Here is a 20556-nt window from a genome sequence, read left to right on the forward strand (position 1 = left end):
ATTCCGATTTCACAGTCCGCAGTAGGAACCACGATAATGCGAACTCTGGCGTGATAAAAAGGTAGTATCTAACAAGGCCACCATTTTGATCCGGAACCGAAACGTAGCAAAAAAATAGACAGAAGAAATGCCATATGGCCAAATTAAAACGTTACTATCATGTTAAATATTATGTTTTTTTTGCCACGTGAAATTAAAACGGTGTAATATTTTGTACGGTATTGCCAAATGTTCTGACGTATTTCTATCGGCTGAAAGAAGACCATACATCTTTATAATTTTACATGAATCTCGATATTTATTTTTTACACGTTCGTAGAAAGCAGCAGTTATGGGTTGCCATAGTGACATCTCCAATTTGGGGAATGTTGTGAGTTATGAGGAAGAAGATAGTAGTGAAGGGAAGGAGATGGGGAAAAGGAGGGATGGGAACTACCTAATCAGACAGAGCGAAACACTAAACACGGTTTAAAGCCATTTCAATCAATGTTTCGATTGTACATGGTGGTACATCCCGAGGTGCAATGTTTCTTTGGAAAATAACACATTTTCGGACTTGCGAATTAGTTATAACTATAACCGGAATTGGATGGTATTGATCTGGACAATGTTTACTTTCAACAAGTCGGCGCTACGTGCCAAGCAAGCAACGGAACCATTGATCTTTCACGATTGAATATCAAAATCCAACAATCCAACCGGCCATAAAAAATCATTAGTCATCTCTCGATAGCGCAATTCATTCACCGTAACTGTTGCTCCAGCCTCATTTTCGAAAAAGTAAGGTCCAATGACTCCGCCCGACCATAAACCACCCCAAACAGTCACACGTTGATGATAGAGAGGCTTTTCAACAATGACTCTTGGGTTTTCCGAGCCCCAGATGCGCCAATTTTGCTTGTTGACGAAGCCACCGAGGTGGAAATGGGCCTCATCACTCAAGATGATTTGCATTTGATTCACTCAAGTGAATTTTAATAATTTCAATGCGTTGCTGAAGCGTGTATCGTTCCATTTTTATTAATAGCGTAGTTTCTACTTGTCAAATGTCAAAAAATGACAGCTTCAAAAGTAACCTCTACCGAAATAGCGGGCTATTCAAAATAACACCTCTTATTGGAAAACCTGTACTATGATAATAGTCAGTAGTGAGTTTATTGTTACCCACAAAATTAATTGTACTTGGAATAGCTGAGTAGGCATTGCAACTTGTCATTAACAATTCAGGGCTGTCAGCGATTCAATGATACTTATGAATAAGAAGTAATAATTTTTAATAAAATCCCATCTATAGGTACTGTTTCTGAGCCTCCATATTTACCTTTTGGGATCACTCCTAGCCTTCTGGCACCATTTGCCGGAGTAAAATGTCTATCCAGCCTTGGGACTTCTGTTTGGGCGTCATACTTCTTAAGTTACTCCTGTATCTTGTTTAATTTGTATCAATAAAAATACTCTACCTTGTATCGAATGTCGTATTGGTTATATGGAACAGTTCTACCTTGCAGCGTTACTCTACCGACTACCCAGAACATTCGCGGCATATTAGTTTATCACGGTAGCTTATTTGTTCAGAGTTTTATCTAGAAATGTAGTTAGTACCTGCCTACGCACATATCATTTGAATGTCTACCAAATCGATCGTAATCTTTATGCCTGCTCTAAACCGGGGCTCGGCAAACCACGGTCCGCGAGCTAAGTGCGGTCCGCTGCCTATTTAAATCCGGCCCGCGAGCTAATAATAGATCAAACCTTAAAAAATTATATTACACATTTACGTAGTTTCACCTAAATGTAGTAAAAAGCTTATTTTTGTGATGTACATATAAATAGTTTTATCATATATTATATTTTGAAGGTTCCCAACAGATAGAGCATAATATGTAGGGACCGAACAAATCAACGACGTTGTTGAAAACAGAGTTGTATTAGTAACGTGTTTTTATTTCACCTCAATAATTGTTGTTGGCCGAATTCATAGCACTAAACAGTCAATTTACCACAACATTGCATACTCTGTCTTACACTACCTTCCACTGTATACCGCCATTCCATTTGATTTTAAACCTGTCTGCGATACTGAATTCCTGAATTTGAAATTTACGTCGGATTAGCCCAACTTTTGAATCACGAAACATGCCCATGTGGCATTTCGTGTGTCACTCTTTATTCTTTGGCTGTATCAAAAATATTCAACCCGCGGTAAAACCAGGTCAAAACCCAATTTTTGTATCGATTCTCCTTAAATTTAGCGCAGGCAAACCAAAGATCGTTGATTATAAAGTTAATATCGTTACACAGTTGCGAGCAAAGATATTAGAAGAACGTTGCGAGGGAAGTGTTATATTTAAGCAAACGTTCAAATCAAAATTTAGTCTAATTTGACATTGTCATCAAATTAACAATTAGCGCTATTTAAATTGTTTGCTACTACAAAAACTAAACCCGAATTTCTACCGACATATTTAAACTAACATACTAAAATAGAAATATTTATTTATTTATTACACACCCTAGTGGGCTTTTCTTTAAAAAAAATACAAGCATTTTGTATCAGAGTAAACACTTAAAAATTAATACAATAAAAAATAATGTAAACATAATGGCAACAATGAATCCTCACGCATATAATTGAATTTAAAAGATTCAACAAAAAAAATATAGTAGAAGCGGAGAAGTTATATGGGTACATAGGTCTATTTGTGTCTAGAAGAATAAAAGTGATAGAATATACAACATTTATACTGATTAGTTTTCAAATGAAATATATCACCCAGATCAGAATATTTGTTTCCGAGATTGTGAAGTCTCGGAATCGGAGAATTTTGGTAAGCTAGTGTCCTGGTGTTATTGAAGTAAAAAGGTAAGAAATGTCGGCATGATTTTTTGGGAACATGGATATTGATACATTGAAGTAATTCGGGACAGTCAATTTTAAAATGTAGTATTCTTTGTAACAGTATTAAATCTGTGCTTATCCTTCTTTCTAAAAGTTTCAATAGAGACATTTTATCCAAGGGGTAATTGTAATTTATGTTTTGTATAGGAATATGCAATTTATAATTGATAAACCTTAGAAACTTCCGTTGAATCTTTTCAATGTTATCTGAATGAATATTGAAAAATGGAGACCATAACATATTAAAACTAACACACTTCGCTTGAATACTTAAAGTTTTTAAGCTTTTAAAAATATATGTTGTGATGTATTAATGCAATGTGCGAATATATTACGATGTCTGGAATTTTAAAAATAAGTGCTCATTGTAACTTTATGCTTTAGGTTCGTTTTCATTGAGCATTTTAAGCTCAAATATCTGTTATATCTGCCTTACTTTGCAGATTTAAGTGTTGAGAACTGTTTGTTAAAAAGTAAAAGGTTCTACTTATAATTGTGTTTATTTACGGTAAAAATAATAGGTCTGGATTTAGCTACACTGTTCATTACCCGAGGGTTAGTAATTCTCTGGTTCGAGAAGCTTGTTCCCTGTCAATCTCATCTCACAAATAATCGTTACACTCTAGCGACATATGTCGGACTCTGGAGTAAGCTTTATGACTAGCGCCATCTATCGCTTAAATACTCAACTTTATTACAATACATCACACTATCTATCTACTTACAGAAGCCCTTGGTTATTATTTCTTTATTTTTAAAATCTCTCAAAATTTATTGCATTCAGCAAGAAAGTGTCCGACTTTTTGGCCCAACCGGAGTATAATAATTGCAAGGATGATTTCTTCAAATGTATTTCTACGATCCACGCGTTCGTCAAAATCGATTGAAAATATATTTCTATTATTCATGTCACGTCCTTTAAACTTGAAATGTTAGTTTTAAGAAAAATATAATCAACAAGCCTAGCAATGTGCGGGAAATGGTCCCAATAGGTCTTAATGTATTGTCTTCTTTGTATTTTTTAGTTTAAAAGATCTGATACCCCCAGTATCTCGAGTAGTCTAATAGAAGTGAGAGGTAGTTGAGTACCTACAGATTAAGAGAAATTAGACCCTTAATTTGAGTTCTGTGATCGTGGAATATCACAGAGAAGTATTGACAGGAGTAATAGGTAATTGAGTACCTATTGATTAAGGGAAACTAGACCCTTACTTTGAGTTCTGTGATCGTGGAATATCACAGAGAAGTATTGACAGGAGTAATAGGTAATTGAGTACCTATTGATTAAGGGAAACTAGACCCTTAATTTGAGTTCTGTGATCGTGGAATATCACAGAGAAGTATTGACAGGAGTAATAGGTAATTGAGTACCTATTGATTAAGGGAAACTAGACCCTTAATTTGAGTTCTGTGATCGTGGAATATCACAGAGAAGTGTTGACAGGAGTAATAGGTAATTGAGTACCTATGGATTAAGGGAAAGAGTTCTGTGATCGTGGAATATCACAGAGTAGTGTTGTCAGGAGTGATAGGTAATTGAGTACCTATGGATTAAGGGAAATTAGACCCCTAATTTGAGTTCTGTGATCGTGAAATATCACATAGTAGTGTTGACAGGAGTAATAGGTAATTGAGTACCTATGTACCGACTTAAAAGTAGGTGATCACACGAAATTCCCTCGATAGGAAAAAATCGCAAAGTTTGCTCCGAAAATTATAAAAAACACATCTCGTTTTCTTACTTATCACCTTATAAGTATTAAAAAATTCAGTGTTTCTAATAAGTCGTGTTTGATTTAATATTTTCACGACAGTCGCTTACGCCTTTCTTACTCCCTCTCTTCTTTTCGAACGCTTATAACGGAGCCTTGATCGCCGATTCTCGGCCTGTCAGCATTTGGTCAATGTTTGATGACCGATATGAAAAAACCACAATGGGTAGAAGAATGTTCCATTCATTCCAATGGCGACTAGTGACCATTGTTATAGGTTACAACAATTTCAGTAATTTCGTATTTATCGCACACCCAACAGTCACGAGGCGCCACAGGCTTCTTAAAATGTCCCGCAGTGGCAGTCCAATTAAAACAGTTGCCCAGTTAGCAGAAAAAGCAATGGTGGATATTTATTGGTTATAGCCATAGCATTTCTTTTGTCCCGTGACTGATTACTCCCCGTAATGTAATTGCCTCGATTATGGACTGATTGACAGAACACTACACTATTCACTATACACTGTACGTGTACAGCCACGCTTCCGCCCCAGGGTTGTCCACTTTTTAAATAATTAAATGCCGTATTAAATGACTTTTGAGATTTCAAAACTCATTAAGTACTGTAATGGTCTTCCTTGCCGATCATCTAGATTTCTTCTTAATAAAAATAATTTGGGCACTCCGTTACTATTCGTTTTTATTTAGATAGATACAAGTATTGATACAATGGATAATATAAGAGCTTGCTATTGAAAAGAGGACGAGTTACAACAGATATGCCTTTTTATACGTCTCGGTCATGCTGTCTCACTTGGATATGCCTGTCTCTTTCATACCGACAGACATACGTTCACCACAGTTACTGTTTAAGATTAAAACAAAATACCGTAAACGGTTTTAGATGGCATATTTTTTTGTTTGTTTGCATATCTTGTAAATAAATAACTTTATTTTTGTGTTCGTTTCTCTGACTTTGTATTTTACTTCAGCACTTAAGCCAGACTTGACGCATAGTCTCGGATCCCGAAACAACAAACCCTACATCATAAAGTACGCCGATTAAACTACTTTGTAGTTACAATAGACGTTTAGTAAGCCTTAAAAAAAATTAGTCTGCCGGTGCGCCTCTTGGATGGTTCCGCGCAGTCATGTACAGGGTTTTCCAATAAGAGGTGTTATTTTGATATTCAATCGTAAAAGATCAATGGTTTCGTTGCTTGTGTGGCACGTAGCGCCGTCTTGTTGAAAGTAAACGTTGTCCAGTTCCACTCCTATTTAAGCCCCGCATACCCAATTTTTAAGTTAACTCGTTAAGTTTTAAGTTCTAAAAAAACGTTATTTCTGACGATAATATCTATACATTTGTTATGCCAAAACGTTAAATATGTGAAATTACCTCAATGGAAAATATCGCTTCAAAGTAAACTCCGAAAAATATAAAAACACGTTTTTTTCTGTTATTTAATATGTTACAGCCATGAACAAATTCAGTGTATCTTTAAATGCACCTAAATCATTTGTGGAGAGATTTTCGTTCTATTTCAAATGAGTCGTGTTTTATTAAATATTTTCACAATTTTCGCTTAATTATTATTGTTTTGTAATATTAGCGCGCTCCCTCTAACATTCTTATTTACATATCTTCCATTCAAACCATCTTTGATTGCTTACCACGGAGCTTTTTAAGACTCCCCCAAACAGCATCACCAAAAATTTGCCACGAGAGAAACGTCATTTATAATGTTTTTAGATCATAATACTGAAAATCAATAATTCTTGTGTCATCATAGTATGAATTTAAATAAAATATACCCAATTTACTAATAAACGTATATCAAATTTTATACAACTGATAAACAACCACTTACCCGGCATTAATACAGGGTTTTCCAATAAGAGGTGCTATTTTGATATTCAAAGAAAAATTCTTTTTTTTTAATATAAATGATCGAATGTTTATTTCATTATAAAGAGGAAGGTATGCCGTTAATAGTGAAAAATAACATCAGTCAAATAACCACCAAGACCACGCCTACAGGACCATATCCTTTTCATGAAATTTTCCATAACCAAATCGCAAAGTGGCTGCCTTATGTCCTCGATAGCCTCACGAATTCCATCTTTGAGGTCTTGAATCGACGCTGAGCTGTTGGCGTAGACCTTCTCTTTCACGTGGCCCCAGGAAGAAGTCGCAAGGTGTTAAATCACAAGATCTCGGTGGCGATAACACGGTCCAGAAACTTTTCCCGTAAAATATGGTTTCGTTGCTTGTGTGGCACGTAGCGCCGTCTTGTTGAAAATAAACGTTGTCCAGATCAATGCCATCCAATTCCGGCCATAAAAAATCATTAATCATCTCTCGATAGCTCTTTGAATATCAAAATAACACCTCTTATTTGAAAATCCTGCAGTTGCTTGTCAGTTGTGTAAAATTTAAAACACGTTTATAAGTAACGCCCTTGGAGGACATGTACACCGTTATTATTGGTAACCCTGCCCGTCCCTTGAAAGCACTGCGAGTAGTAAACCGGCCGCCGCTCGCTGCTACAGCTCTCTGCTACAGCTCGCTGCTACCGCTCTCCACTCGCTGCTATTACCCCCTGATCGCGTTCTTCCCGCGGCATTGACATCTGTCTGGCGCCCGAATTAAATTTTGATCTTGATACCTATTTATACAGGTAAGCGGCTCTTCATCAAACCGCGGTCGTGCGTCGTGCCTCGTCTTTTGATAACTTGTTGTGCTTTGTTTACGTGCGTGATTATTTATTGTTATTGTGTTTCACAGTGTTATTATGATTGTTATAGTTACTCCGTAGTGCAGTGGTAGGAAAATTACTAAATCGAACTGAGTTTGTTCCCAAGTGCTAAAATATAATATACAATACAGAAATTTTGGGTAAATATGTCAGTTTTATAATGCTTTTGGCGGGCAAAATTACCAAAGGTCCTCTCTTGATTTCTTACTGCCCTTATGCTACGTATACATACGCGAGCCGAACTGCCAACTGAACCTCAACTTATGAGAAGGGAATGAAGCAATCGCAAAAGGCGCGAAACGCCGCTTGCAGTTTTACTTTGCTTCGTTACTTTCCCCTAATTCGTGGCTCGGTTCGCGTTTAAGTTCGCAAATGTATACGTACCATTAGGCTTAGCACGCACTGCGATTAAATTAATTCTATTTCATGGTGGTGCAGAATTTCGCTTCACGCACGCAATAACAAAAACACTTGATTTCAAGTTAATTACTCTGGAAACATCGATTTAAAGCATGGGAGATTTGAAATACTGTAATTTTTCATTACATTTATTGTTTAATTATTAATAAGCTTTTAATTAGTATAAAATGATTGATTTTTGTAGTTATAAAAATGTAAATATGACGTCTTATAGGTTAAGGCGATGCACTACGTCGTGTAATATTTTAAATTGAGCCGCTATCAATAACAACCCTTACGTATATAGCGATAAGGTTTAAATTCCCGCTTAACAACATCCGCCTGTTTTGATTTATGCAAGAAAAAAACATGGCCAAAAAGTGCCTTTTATTTTATTTTGTGGATGTTCAGGAATAAATATTTAATTTTTTTCCATCATTTTATAAATAACTTAATTTCCCACATTATACAATAAAATCATAACCGAAAATGGGTTCGTAAGTAAGAGATTTTGAATTTTAAAGCAGTTTTCATAGGCCTTTACATTTTTTTTTCTGGGCTTATAAAAAGACTTATCTAAAAAATACTCAATTATATCAAAGATCAAAATGTTTCTACTCGCAGTATTTAATTAAAGCATCTGAAACATTTCTAGGCGACCAAATTTTCAAACCAAAAACACATGATTTTGCATTACTACGTATGGCATCGTCTTAAGATGTTTTCTACGATATATATTTTTTCTTTTTGTGCATGACCACATAAGAAAAACATTTTGCAGTCGATTAATCATTTATTAAAAACATCGCTTTTATAAACAGATGTAGAATAAGTAAAATATTTTTTATCATGTTTGTTTATAATTGGTAGGATAGAAAACGCAAGGTTTTTCAAGGTGCTATTATGGCTATAGGCAACTTGATTGAAAATGCACAAAATCATAAAATATTGAAATATTACAGGTAGTCTATTTATATGTATAAGGAAAAGTGTTAAAAGTGCGGTTACCGGGTGAGCGGCGTGGATTTAATTTTCTATAAAAATCTACAGTTTTATTCCGAGATTGATGATATAATGCACGCTTGACCTTCAAAACAAGATGAAGGTCATTGTCTACATCTGGTTTCGAAAAATTCCGCTTAAGGCGAAGCTTATGCCAAATAACTCTTTATTACGAATTGGTATACATTATTAATACCAAAAAATATGCTTTATATAAATTGAAGGTTTTCCTATCGTTTCGCTTGAGTAGAATACAAATAAAAAATAATGAACTCAATAAAAAATATAAATGTAAACCACTAAAAAAAATATTTGGGTTATTTTGGAGGTAAAGGAACATAGGGTAATTTGAATGTCTAATGTGGGTATTTTAGTATATACCCACTGGCAACACTGCTCTCAATATAAGTCAGCCATAATTAAAATACATAAAATGTGTTGTCCATTAAGGCGAAGCTTAGTGCTAAATCACTATTTTGATTAATCTTTATAACGAATTCGTGTACATTATGAATACCAAAAAAATATGCTTAAGATAAATTGAAGGTTTTCGTATCATTTGAGTAGAATACAAACCAAAAATAAATTAACTCAATAAAAAATATAAATGTAAAAGAAATGTATGAACGCGTAAAGGAAACAACTTTTTAAAAATACAGTATTATAGCTAAGATTATCTGTGATAGTTTCACTTGATTAACTTTTTTGCTTTCTTATAAAATTATTTACAAAATAAATAAAAACCAGTTTTGTGCTTGACATCGAACGTTTCTAGTCTCCGTTTCTCAAGCGATTTTAATGCCTATTACCTACGATATAAGGTATACCAAGAATATACACATTTTTAGCTTGTAGCTTCCTCTTAAGGCTCGGGCAACGCCGGGTACCTTAGCTAGAACAATTAAATATATATACGTATGCTGCTATAAGGGAATGTCAACCCTCGCTTAACCTCCCTTCATTTGCTTCTCGTGTATTCGGCCCATTTTTAGCTTCTGTCGTAACTGCTGCGGCCGCGAGTTTTGTTTCCCGGCTCAATTGACGACTGACTCGCTGTGAATTATGTACTGGCTTTTCTTGGATTTGCCATCCGCCGCATTTCCACTATTAATTCTTATTGAACCCTTGTGATCGACGTAACAAGTTATTATTGGAGCCAACTTAAGTTACATCTTGCTTGATTGTTTGTTTTTATTTTTATTTATTGTGATATTAATTTCCAGAACCGCGGGATTCCAATAAAGATATCTTCCAAAACACACTGTGTGTATTGGGCAGTAAATTGTTCTTATTCTCAAATCCTACATTTGTATTATCACGTGATTTTTCACGGGTCTGCGATAGTATTTCCTAAATCTACCGGTGAAGAAAGTGCTTTTTCAAAATATTTAGGTCATAAATATTAATGTTAACGTTAATTATTATTAATTTACGCCATTGCGAGAGTTAAAAAAACGCGCTCGGGTAGCCTCCCCTTTTCTGAACTAGGTCCAGTGAAACAAACTGACAAGGGACACATATTACATCAATGGTAGTAGTATTACAGTGGGCTGTTCATATAGCTGTTTCATTCGCACACACATATTCATTGAATGGCTATCCTTTTCATAAACGGCTCTCCATTTTTGGTCGATTACCATGAAAATAACATGTCTTGTACAGGGTTTTCTAACAAGAGGTGTTATTTTGAATAGCCCGCTATTTCAGTAGATGTTACTTTTGAAGCTGTCATTTTTTGACATTTGACAAGTAGAAACTACGCCATTAATAAAAATGGAACGATACACGCTTCAACAACGCATTGAAATTATTAAAATTCACTTGAGTGAATCAAATGTAAATAATCTTGAGTGATGAGGCCCATTTCCACCTCGGTGGCTTCGTCAACAAGCAAAATTGTCGCATCTGGGGCTCGGAAAACCCAAGAGTTATTGTTGAAAAGCCTCTCTATCCTCAACCTGTGACTGTTTGGTGCGGTTTATGGTCCGGCGGAGTCATTGGACCTTACTTTTTCGAAAATGAGGCCGGAGCAACAGTTACGGTGAATGAATTGCGCTATCGAGAGATGATTAATGATTTTTTATGGCCGGAATTGGATGGTATTGATCTGGACAATGTTTATTTTCAACAAGACGGCGCTACGTGCCACACAAGCAACGAAACCATTGATCTTTTACGATTGAATATCAAAATAATACCTCTTATTGGAAAACCCTGTATTAAGATTACTATTTATTCTTAGGGTCGGCCTTATGCGGGCGCAATTGGAGCAATCCGCTCCGGGCGCCGAATTGTCAAATCGCTGATGATACCTAACAGTCCTAACACATCGTCCTTGAAATTATTTTTCATGAAAACGGCGCTACACATAAATACACATCATCCGAATATTATTGTTACAGTGATCACCTACCAAGGCGTCTATTGGTTTTGACAATGATAGGCACCAAGATTATACTCGCACCATGCGCTGATTGGTTCAGGGTCGGCCCTGTTTTGTTCGTCCTCCCTGCCAAGAAGTATACAGTGTAATCCTACACCGGCAGAGCCTATATAGTAGAGATATAAGCGAGGTGTAAAGCGTATAGAGCTATATAGGGATTGAGGCCTCTCTAGAGAAGCCTCCCGCGTTTATCGGTCGCTGAACAATTACATTGTTTACTCTGTTCAGTCAAAGCCAACTGGCTACCTTTAATATACACTATACAGGCAGAATGGTAAGTCTTTCTTCTCAGCCATGACGTGTGAAATCTATCTATATAAATAAAAAATGTAACTGTTCGTTTGTTCAAAATCTTAAATCTACGAAAGTTCATAACTGATTGCTTTGAAATTTTGACCCAACGTTGTATTCGAATACGCTTGTGTTTTTATATACCTATACTATATATATGTCGCCTGTGACAGGAAATAAACATGCATATTTGAAAAAAAATAGCGCCATCTGTTGGACGTAAACGCAAAACGCGATATTGTTTCTCTATCAGCACAGACAGACTGAGCCACAGCAACGCGTGACGGGGTACAGCTAATTATGAAATTTAAACTATTAAATAATTAAAATTTTACTGATTTTAGAGGCAACATTGACATTTTTTTGTTAGTTAATGGTTAGTATAAAAAAAAAGATTTTGTTCAACCTAACTTGTAAACATAGTAGTTTGGACAATATTAGGTACCATGTAAATATAAAATAAATAAAACATAGGAAGAAATGACGTGTTTGGGGTTTAAATTTTATATTTATATACAGAATGGGGCAAAAGTAATCACCCTATTGGAAAATGCTATAACTTTTGCAAATGGCGCCAAATTTAAACCATTGCGGAAAAACGACGCCACTAGTTAATTTTTGTTTAGTTTTTTAAAGAATTGTGACGCATATGACAACATTTTTAGCTCTGTCTTATTACCACATTTGTGCGTATTAATTTCCATCACCCTGTATTGTACGGGACGTATTGGTTCAGTTCATCGCACACCCGCCTCCTATTTATACAGTATGTCCACTATTATACAAGCAAGGCGATAAGATATTGCTTCTTTTATGGCTCAAACACCGATAAATATCTTGCCTTATTTAAAAATACACAATGGTCGTAATGGTTCCACATTTCCTGGACTGGACATAGTTACAATACTTTATTTGAGTTCTGTTTAAAATTGGTCCCCAACATGGGAGACCTCGAAAGCACACACCCATGAACTAAATTGACATCCGCAGAAGAAAATTGTAAGACATGACAAATAAAGAAAAATCTGTCTGACTATAGCAATCTTAATTCTATCAAGAAAACATATAATAAGAATCTTTGAAACATTCTTTCAGAATACTCGACAATGCAGGTAGATACCACATACCATTATTGTTTGTTCATATTGAATTGTTTGTTTTTGAAAATTCATTTCTAAAAAATTAGCCATCTCACAATCAAATGCAACCTTTTTCCAAGATCTGGATTAACAATCCCGTCTCGTATCTCCTTCAACCGATGTCCTTGACCCTAATTAAGATTCAAATTGCTTTTGTGTACATATCAAAACAACGCAAATAACAATGCAACGTTTGGAAGGTCGGGATTGTGGAGACTGAGAAGGGATGAGGTTTGTCGCACGTGACAACAGACAAACAAACCACACACAGACACACAGACATATAGCCACACAGACACATCGCATGGAGACTCGTGCACAGGTGTTATTTGCCGTCCTTGTGATGATTTATGATTATGAAACACAACGAACTTTTGTATTGAGATATGATTATTTAATAAAACAATTAAAGAGTTGCTAAATAATATTCAATTTAATGTGCCTGCGCGCTCCACACGCTCTTCTGTCCTTTTCAAAGTGGATCAATGTAAAACAAACTGTATCGACATAAACAACACCCTTTGATTATATAAGACAACACCGTGAAAATTAATAGTCTCATTTAAAAGTTTATCAGTAAACCGGTTAATTCATTCATAATTTTACGATAATTTGAAGAGATTCTTAATAAATTATACTTATTTTTCTCCGTATACAACCCGGCCTTAACTCCTCTTTTAACTCGACCGTTTGGCATGTCATCTTTTATGTTAATTTGTTGTGACTAGGTTGCTAGCTTTGACTTAATTTTGAGTGAGCTTTTCAAAATTATGGCATCTAGCTGCATGAAGAAAGTTTGAAAAAGGAATTGTCACTGTGTAGTTTCTATGGACAAATTATATAATTCCACATTTGAAATTTAAAAAAAATGTTATACGTAAAATATTATAAGCTTTGTAATTAAGTAGGTACGTATTTAAGTAGCTACTTACAAATCTTATGATTTAGAGGAAATTTTGGTTTTGATTTATTAAATAAGAGAAAATTAGAAATTGGACACGAGTTTTTTCTGTTTACAAAACTACTAGTATTTTTTTCAAATTAGAGTCTAGTTAAAAGACGAAACATAAATGACCTTTTAATGTTTTAGTGAGGCATGGAACTGGCAAAGAAAGGATGAAAGTAGATTGAATGCTGTTGAAATGAGATCCCTGAGGCGTATGTGTGGTAAAACCATGTATGATCGTGTGAGGAATGTGGATATCCGCAAAGAGTGCAAGGCTGATGTAAGCGTAATGAGTAAGATCAAGAAAGGGACGCTTAGATGGTTTGGGCATGTAGAGCGAATGAGCGAAGAAAGGAGTGTAAGGAGAATATACGATGCAAATGTGAATGGTAGCAGAAGTCGGGGGCGCCCGAGGAAGACATGGCACGACCAAGTGAATCAGATACTTGAGTCGGGCCATGTCAAGAGTCAGAACAATAGAAGAGTATGTATGAGACGATGTATGAATGTGAATGAGGCAAGGAGTGTGTGCCAAGACCGAGTTGTTTGGCGGTCCGTCCTCTCTGCCTACCCCTGCGGGGAAACGGCGTGATGGTTAGTTAGTTAGTTAGTTATAATTGTGAATAATCAAGTCACACGCTAGGCCCTTATTTACAAGAAACCCTAACATATTTTGGACCGAATTTTTTACACTGGGTCCATATTTACAAAAAAGCCTAACATATAGACAGAAAGTTATACATTAGGCCCATATTTACAAGAAACCCTAACATATTTTGGACCGAATGTTTTATACTGGGCCCATATTTACAAGAAATCCTAACATATTTTGGACTAAAAGTCATACATTAGGCCCATATTTACAAGAAACCCTAACATATTTTGGACCGAAAGTTTTACACTGGGCCCATATTTACAAGAAACCCTAATATATTTTGACTGAAATTTGAATAGAACTTGAATAGAACCTTCACAGAACATGAAAATCAACTTTGAAATTCGATGAATTGTTCAAATTCTGTGAAACAATCCGTCCTTAGAAACGATATTCTTTTTGTTTTTTTTATTTTTTTTATATAAATTTTTTTAGGAGGTTTTGCTTAAACCCCCGACTTAAATAGTTGTCTCCATTATGGTACGCATACATTTGAGAACCGAAACGCGAACCGAGCCACGAAATACGCGAAAGGAACGAATCAACTGCTAGCGGCGTTTCGCGCCCTTTGCGCTTTCTTTGTTCCTTTCCCAGAAGTTGAGGTTCAGTTCGGCAGTTCGGCTCGCGTATGTATACGTGCATTAGATATTTATGTTAAAATAAAGTGTTGTTTTTTTAAACGCGTGGCGGGACACAGCCAGTAAATAAATAAATAAGTTGATAATAAGAAAAAATTAGATACGTTAGAAGCAATGCGCATTAAATTCTACCTAAAGAGACCATTCGTGTTTTGTCCCTGAATAGGATGTTGATGTTGCAAACAACATAAGCACCGTCGGCGTCCGTTAATTGTTCACTAACCAATAACATAATATATACACATATTAGACCGAACAATATAACGCCTCGAGATTCCGTCATCATAAATCGTACCATGACACTGAACACGTAGAATAAAGAACACAACAAAGGCGATGTGGGCGTGGTTCGTGATACAAAAGTGTGTCCAATACAAAAAACTATGTTTTATCAACATATCGACGCCGGAAAGGCAAAAAGACGTAAGCGACAATTTAGTCTAAAATTAGATAAACATACTGTTTTGATTAGAATTTTTGTCTGTTCAAAACTGTATTTTTAACTCATTTTTGACTAAATTGTCGCTTACGCCCTTTTGCCTTTGCGCCACAGTGGGAGGGATATATTCATATATCCGTTACTCTTGGACAAACTGATCCCTAGATTCCCAATCAACCATCATACTATTTACCTTCCCAGAACTTCCTCTCCTTCCTTTCTTTATAAAAGACCCTCCACACAGCATCCCAAAAGATGACAGGCCCTGAGGGAAATTATGTTCCTCAGGGCCTCCTGTGTGGGGTTCATGTAAAAATATTAAATCTACATGTTAGGCATTTCTAGTGTGTATTATACATGCAGAGATGTGCAAAATGGGTACCCAAAACCATTTGAAATGCAAAATGGAAATGGGTCAAAACTTTTCCATTTGAAAATGCAAAATGGTTTTTAGAAAAGCATTTCAAATGCAAAATACCCATTTTCAAAATGCATTGGAAATGCAAAATGGTTTCTCAGGTCAAACAATTAAAATAATTATAGAATTTTAAAACAATTTTCTCATTTAATAATGGACATCAATGTAGAACAAACATATTACATGATGGTAAATCCAAAAACACCACGACTACAGATAATGAAACCACAAAAAATTTGCGTAAAAACATAGAAACTGCTATCTAACATTTAAGGCGATGCCATACGTAGTAATTCAAAATCATGTGTTTTTAGATTGAAAATTTGGTCGCCTAGAAATGTTTCAGATGCTTTGATTAAATACTGCGAGTAGAATACATCTTGGTCTTTGAAATATTCGAATATTTTTCAGATAAGTTTTTTTATAAGCCCAGAAAAAAATTATGTATAAGGCCTAAGAAAACTGCTTTAATGTTCAAAATCTCCTACTTACGAACCCATTTTCGGTTATGATTTTATTTTATAATGTGGCAAATTAAGTTATTTATAAAATGATCGTAAAAAAAATAAATATTTATGCCTGAACATCCACAAAATAAAATAAAAGGCACTTTTTGGCCATGTTTTTTTCTTGCATAAATCAAAACAGGCGGATGGTGTTAAACGGGAATTTAAACCTTATCGCCATTTACGTAAGGGTCTGTTATTGATAGCGGCTCAATTAAAAATATTACACGACGTAGTGCATCGCCTTAATATTACAGCGTCATGGCCCCATGTTCAGTATTTGAATCAGTATTTTTTGCAATGGTATCACTCAATTGCCAGGGCTCCTATCAGGGAACAACTTGACAAATATAAATTATCGCCCATAGCGAGGTTGAGGACCGACTGGTATTTGGGGCTTATGAAAAAAAGATGAGTGGAGATAGTAGGAAGAATGTTGCAAAAAAACATTTAAAACGGAAAATACACTGAGAAAAGCATTTAAAAGGCAAAATGGTTTTTAGAAAAGCATTTCCATTTGAAATGGATTTATTTGAAATAAAGCACATCTCTGTATACATGTATTATCTATTCAGTGCTTACTTTAAAAAAATATATAATGTTAAGCCGCACAAGAGTCCCAACTGCTCCCAACCGTCTGGAGCCAGTGAGACTATGACACCCCCAACTGCGGTATGTTATGAGGCTGAAGATAGTGGGGAGGAGATGAGAAAGAGTAAGGTGCTTAAGACCTTACGACTCCTACACTAAGATCTATTAAAATCACGTTGGAAATGGGATGGCATGACTTTTAGTAGATTCAAAATATATCGGAACACGTGTTCATACACCTGCGTTCGACCAATGATAATACACAATGACGAAATACGAAAATATTAAAATTTTTATAAACACGTGTTCCGACATCGCCATAAAACATTTGTGTTTTACCGATAATTTATTAGGAAACTTGTCAATTTATTCGTTAAGTGCATGCAGTTCTTTTTATCTGGAATACGAAGAGATTCTTAATAAATTAGAAATATTTTATATGAATAATTTTTCTTCGTGTTGGTCGTGGGCAGGTTAATGAATTCGAATATCTGTTCAAGAAATAATTTTAGTAATGATTGAAAATCATCTTCAGCCATTGATGTGTATCTACGTCTTCAGCAGAAGTATGGGAAATTAAGTTTACTTCGGCACACGGACACGGACATGTCCTCAACACACTTCTGTCGGTTTATCTCTTCAGTGTGTTCATCAGTGGATGAATAGTGCTGGCGTAACGATTACGTGATGCATGACATTATTATTTTAATGGTCAGTGCCAAGGTGCGATGATTGTAATTTAAGTTGCTCGGAAAATTTGAGTAAAATCATTACCATATAATTTAAAAAAAAGTAAAATGTTAGGTAATATGAGAATGAATCATTTTAGCCTTGACTGATATAATTAATATATTTTGGTATGGATATCTGTCAACCTTTTACAGTAAAGCCGACTCGGTAGATGCCAAACACGTCGCGTAATAAGGGGGGCGGGTGGGAGGAATTGACGTTAACGTGACTATGAAGTGGTGTTCAGTATGATGTAGTGATGTGCTACTCATATGTTCATGAACTGTTTCGTTGCTTTTCTTTCTTCTATGATTTTGTATGCTCCCTGCTCCAGTTTCGTGCTAATAACTATTTGTTTACTGCTCTCTGCATCAGATTCAGGATAAAGAAAGCACATCCAAAAAACATTTCTCTTCGGTTTTATGTTCCAAATTGGGCGAAACTAATTCCTCCACTGTTTTGTGCTCCAGCTTTGTGCGAAAACCCATTCCTCCACTACTCCAGCTTCGTGCTAAAACCTATTCCTCCACTACTCCAGCTTCGTGCTTAAACCCATTCCTCCATCGATCCAGCTTCGTGTAGAAACACATTCTTCCACTGATCCAGCTTCATCCATAAACCTATTCCTTCACTGCTCCAGTTTCGTGCCAAAACCCATTCTTCCAACGCTCCAACTTCTTGCAAAACCCATACCTCCACTAATTCACCTTCGTTCAAAAACCCATTCCTACTTTATCCAGCTTCGTATAAAAACCCATTCCTCCACTGATTCAACTTTGTGCAACAACGTGCTTCGTGTGAAAACCAATTCTTCCACTTGTCTAGCTTCATGTAGAAACCAATTTCTCCACTGCTCCAGCTTCGTACAGTGCAAAAACCCATTCCTTCACTGCTTCAGCTTCATGTTGAAACCCAATCCTCCATTGCTCCAGGCTTCGTATAGAAAAAACAATCCTCCAATGCTCTAGCTTCGTACAAAAATGCATTCCCCTTATTCCAGCTTCGTGCAAAAACTCATCCCTTCACTTCTCCAGCTTCAGGCAAGAACCCATCCGTCAGCTGTCCGGGCTCCGCTCAAATCCCTATATATTATTATGCTTTTTTTGTTGATTTTGTGCGTATAATATATTGTTACTTTAGACGTTTTCATTTGGCCGTTGCGGCCGCTTTTGTTCAAGTTCTCTGACCAAACCAAAATAGCTCCACACCTGTTTCCCCGACAGGTCCATTGTTACATAAATAAGTCATATTATCCGTCTCTCCGTCACGTGAAACGATTCTCTCTAGTTTGGACCGTCTGCGAAACGGTTATTAGGGGGACACGTGGAAAAGAGGCGTTCCATTATTCTCCAACCAATTTCACGGTTGATCGAATGGCAGATTTGAATAGCTGTCAACTGTGGCTATTGTATTTGTGAGGTTAGGTTAGGCTGGGAACCTATTTTGAAATAATAATTATATTCGGTCCTGGGAGGGCTCCGCTGTGACCTCTTTTGTTACTATGTGTCGCTTATGAGAAAACATACTGATATTCGTATTCCTGTTAAAAACTGGACTGCAGGCATTTAATGAAGAATAATGATTTCATAACAAATAATCAGTAAAACATGAACGTGTTATGGCAATGTCGTAACACGTGTTCATAAAATTTTTAATATTTTCATAGTTCGTTATTGTTTAATATCATTGGACAAACGCAAGCGCATGAACACGTGTTCCGGTGTAAAATGAATGTACTAAAAGTTTATTAGGAAATGGCATGCCATTACGGTTTTAACAGGACTTTAATTTTTCTCCGTGTAGGCGATATTGAGAGTGTCACACACACGTACATTAAAAACATACTACCCTTTTTATGTGCCTAGACACACACACGGGTTTGTTACACTAATTCTCTTTCTAAACTCGTGTTTAATTAGAGGCGCGCGTCCTCCAATCGTGCACGGGTTTGTAATTACCATGCGCATTGATTGAGCGCCTTGCAGTTTATTTATTTATTGATTTATTGACGCCCTATTGGGCTTTTAAGTACGTAACAATTACAAATTTCATTTTTAACAACAGTATAAAACAAACAACAGAAAATCGAAAAAAAAAAATAATGATTTCTCATACATTATTTACATTTAAAAAATGGTGGACTAATTTGGCTTTAAATGTATTGAAGTTTAAATTAAATATGTCAGCGACATCACTTAGTTTCATTGCCCAACCTATGTATTCTTTCTAACACAGAATTCGTAGCGAAGTTATTGTTGTAGAATAAAATATTCCGTCTAGTGTATTTTGGAGGTATATGTAAAGATTTAAATTTATAGTGTCAGGGCAGTCCAACCTAGAATGAACAATTTTATATAGTAAAAGGAGATAATATTTAATATTTTTCACCTTTCAGATAATTTCGATAAGTTAAGTTTACTGCGTAAATTGACATAATTGATTTCAATAATAGGAATGCCAATTTTGAAATTAATAAAACGTAAAAATTTATTTTGAATTTTTTCAATTTTTTAACAATGAGAGTTGAAATGAGGACACCAAATGCTGCAAACCCGTGCACGATTGGAGGACGCGCGCCTTCAATTAAACACGAGTTGAGAAAGAGAATTAGCGTAACAAACCTGTCTCCTATTGAACACGAAAAAGGAAATATGCCACCAGAGTATCTTCCACTCAGTAACATTTATTTTTTACATTTATGATTGAACCACGATTAAATCTCTTACAGAAAACTCGTCAACATTTGGCTAACAGTCAACATAAAACGTCGGTAAAGGTTACGAATTCCGCTTCACGGTAAATATGGAATGTTTACTTTGAATTAATACTTGAATTTAGTTATATTATTACTAAAAGTTACTATACATTTTGGGGAAAACCTTTAATAACGCCTGTTCGTGTCCCCTTTAGAGTTATATCCCAGTTTTCAAGTAGTTTGAGGGCTACGCTAGGTTTGTATAGACTGGTTTGTGATTTAATTCTAATACGAT

General features: G+C 35.7%; 1 protein-coding gene across 2 annotated transcripts in view; it reads left to right on the forward strand.

Annotated features, from left to right (window-relative positions):
* The window catches only part of NaPi-III (Na[+]-dependent inorganic phosphate cotransporter type III), an 84329-nt gene that overhangs the window by 6812 nt on the left and 56961 nt on the right, over nt 1-20556 (forward strand). Inside the window, exon 1 of one of the 2 annotated variants that reach the window (XM_089647553.1) lies at nt 7440-7510. The exons of the other annotated variant lie outside the window; for it this stretch is intronic. The gene's annotated coding sequence lies outside the window, so the exon portion shown is untranslated. Of the gene's footprint in view, nt 1-7439; nt 7511-20556 lie in introns of those variants that run through there. 2 annotated transcript variants of the gene reach the window in all.

This window comes from Hesperophylax consimilis, chromosome 26 (assembly GCF_061612785.1).
Source record: "Hesperophylax consimilis isolate HC1 chromosome 26, BYU_Hcon_1.0, whole genome shotgun sequence".
In the NCBI taxonomy this organism is placed as follows: domain Eukaryota; kingdom Metazoa; phylum Arthropoda; class Insecta; order Trichoptera; family Limnephilidae; genus Hesperophylax; species Hesperophylax consimilis.